Source organism: Microtus oregoni, unplaced genomic scaffold (assembly GCF_018167655.1).
Source record: "Microtus oregoni isolate MIOR12 unplaced genomic scaffold, Mior012 000002F_ref0000024, whole genome shotgun sequence".
NCBI lineage: Eukaryota > Metazoa > Chordata > Mammalia > Rodentia > Cricetidae > Microtus > Microtus oregoni.
The window spans coordinates 14754193-14757602 of NW_024543061.1; positions in this window are offsets into that span (position 1 = coordinate 14754193).

Here is a 3410-nt window from a genome sequence, read left to right on the forward strand (position 1 = left end):
CTTGTTAGCATGAATTTTATTAGTTGGAATATTTATTAATGAATTACTTAATTAACGAACATTTATTTTGAATATTTATTAAATCCCTCTCTGCTTTCGTTTCTCTTACCACCTATCATCAGAATAGCTGGTTGTAGTTTCATTGTGTGTATGTCTCTGCTGAAAAGAAAATCCCAGGAAGGAGACGACTTTTATCTTTTCTGGAAAGATTTATTTGTATTTTCTGCATATGCATGTTTGCCTGCGTGTGTGCATGTGTACCACATGTATACAGTGCCCACAGAATCCAAACGAAGGCTCCAATCAGCCGGAGCTAGAGATGACTGTGAGCTCCACGTGGATTCGAGAAACCTAGCCTGGGTTTTCCAGAACAACTAATGCTCTTAACCATGGAACCGTCTCTCTATCTCCAAGACATTATTTAGATTACTCCTTGTTGTGTCCCTGAAATCTGGTCCAGAACATTAAACGAAGTGGGCTCTTATTTCTGTCTCTGTATCTGTCACCCCCTCCATATCTATACTTAATGTATATAATGAATGGATGTCTGCAGACACCGTGGCAGAAGAGGGGATGAAGGAGCAGAGGGAGGCGGCTCATTTTCTCTTGCCACATCCCCAAAACCTTAGCCGCCGAAACCTTAGCCACTGAAAAAAAGCATGTTTTCATTCAACCAGTTGTTTTTGTCAGCTGCTTCCCGCTTGTAGTCGCTCTTCTGAGTCAAATATGGAGGCTCTTCTGGGTCAGTATCTAATCCCAGCTCATGTGAGCCTTCAGCAGGATTTATTTCCTTGCAATATAACCCGAGTGACACAGGGTCTTAGCCTGTTTGTGGCAGGAGGCAGCTTTCAGTGGCTCTAGGCAACTTCAGGCCACATGGTCCTCCCATCAGCAATTCACAAGTGGCAATTTGTTTCTTCTGGGCACAGAGGACCCCCTCCCCTCCTGTTATGTCAGAGCCTGAGGCAATGGAACTTTCGTGTATGGATATGGGTGCAGATGTGTGTGGAGGCCTGAGGTTGATGTTATGTCTTCCTAGATCATTCTATACCTTATACTTTTAAAAATAGGGTCTGTCACTGAACTGCTTTGGCTAGACTGCCTGGCTAGAACATTCCAGGGATCCTCCTGTCTCTTCCTCCTCAGTTCTGGGATCATAGGTATGTGATATGTTTATTTAATTACTCCTTATCAGTAAAAAAATTGGGAGTCAGATGTCAGGGTAAGAACCTGAAAGATCAGAGAAGCAGTGGATCAGCCAGTAGTGACTCCTACCTCTTTTGTTCCTTCCTCCCAAAGGGCTGAGATCTTCTCTGAGCCTTGCCTTACTACATCCTCACTCCTCCAAAGTCTCTATGAATAATTTTGGCTAGCTCTGCCCTCTGGTTCAAAACAAACTTTATTGTCAAAATACAATCAGATCATTGCACAACAGGTGTGTGTGCCAGTATCTGGCTTTTTATGTGGGTGTTGGGGAATCTGAATTCAGGTCTTCATGCCCGCATGGCAAACACTTCACCAACTGAGCCTTCCCATCAGTCCTGTGTCATATAACGGATCAGAGTCTCTGCGTCTCCCCATAATGGTAACACTATGCTGCTTAGAAGCCTGTCACAGACTTACATTTGAGGGGAGAGACTCACACAGAAGTGTGACTTATTGGAAGGTAGGTAACCTTGGAGCATATTTGCCACAGGGGTACAAGGACAAGTTGAAACAGTAAAAGAGAGAAAGATATTTGGCATTTCGTTTTTCAGGTGCCTTCTCCTTCTTACGGACTCTCCCTTGCACTCCACAGACAGGATATTGCACTGCTCACAGACTTAGCTGGGAGGACCCGAGGGGGACACATGTCAGAAGTCCCTGACCTGAAATCTGTGACTCAGCGAATGAGCCGCATCATTTGCAATCTCTCTCTGGACTCCATTTTCTCTTCAGTGAAGAGGAAATCCAAGAGGCATTGAGGTTGGTTGTGGGTCCCTGGCAAACGGCTAATTATGGTGAAAGAGGCCTTCTTAACAAGATGAACCAAATTCTAAGCTGGAAAGATGTCTGCGAGTGATGCCATAGGAGTTATCTGGTGCAGGGCATTGGAGGGGCTTCATTTAGTCAGCCTGAACTGCTCCAGGAGGTAAGAGTTGCTCTGCAAGAAGGCTTCACTACACACAGGGAGGTGTCTTCTTATTGCTTAGCTTTCTTCCAAAAAGTTGAACAACCAGAATTTTAGTTCTTGCCCTAGGCAAACAAAAAGGGGCTTGCATGCCAAGCCTGTGGGTATATAGCTAAGATGGCAGCTCATATGCATTTGAAAGTCATAAGATAAAAGAACAGATCACTGTACTTGCATTGAAGGAACCCTCCAAAGACCTAATATATCGTAGTGAATCTAAGACCTCATCAATTGTAAGAGACACATCATTTGTGTGCTAGAGTGATGGAAATTAAACAAGGACAAGCTACTGATTGTAAGACACAGAGTCATTTTAGAGATATTAATATGTACCAGCAAATGTGCTCAGTGTGACTGGCTTTCAAAGGCAGCTGTATCTGGAATCGGTGCTACGTCAAGTCCTGATTCTCAGCAGAGCTGGAGGCTGAGAGACCTCAGGATATGACACTGATCACTCCATTGCTACCAGGAGAATAAAATCATTTTAGAGTCAGAACTGTCCTTAGAGGCTATCTAACCTGAACCCCTATGAGAAAAGAAGCCAAATCCCTTTCTTTGTTGGGCTGTTTTCTGGCTTCTGCCACACTATTTTGAGTGTGGTTTTGTGCCGCATTTTCTAGTGTTCTTTATCAGATAGTGAGGGCCCAATTTAAGGTGAGCGCTGGCTTTTCTAGTTTTAGTTCCACGGCTGTGACACATACCAAAAGCAACTATGGAGGATAAAGGACTTTTTTGGCTTACAATTCCAGGTAGTAGTCATCGAGGGGAAGTCAAGACGGGAACTCAAGGTAGAAACTTGAAGCAGGCTTGCCTGCTATTCTGTGCAGCATATAAATGGCCAGGGAACTCATTCATAGCCAAAGAAATGCAGCAGGAACAGCGAAGGATGCTGTTTGCTGGCTGCCCGGGAGGCTTTTGCTCAGGTAGCTCTCTTACATAGTTCAGAACCACCTTCTTAGGGAATGTCGCCACCTTCAGTAGGCTGTGTCCTGCATCAACTAACAATAAAGATAATCTCCCCCTCCCAACCGACACCTCCCACCCTCACCCCAAGACATGTTTGTGGGCCTTGTAACCTAGGCAATTCTTTAATTGAAATTGTCTTCCAAGATAATTCTAGGTTAAGTCAAGTTACTAAGAAAGTTAACTGGGACATCCATTTAACTAGACATGACTAGTCTTGAAAACGTGGATGCTTAATAGGATAGGTGTCAGAGCTGGAGAGTCAGCTCGAAGGTTA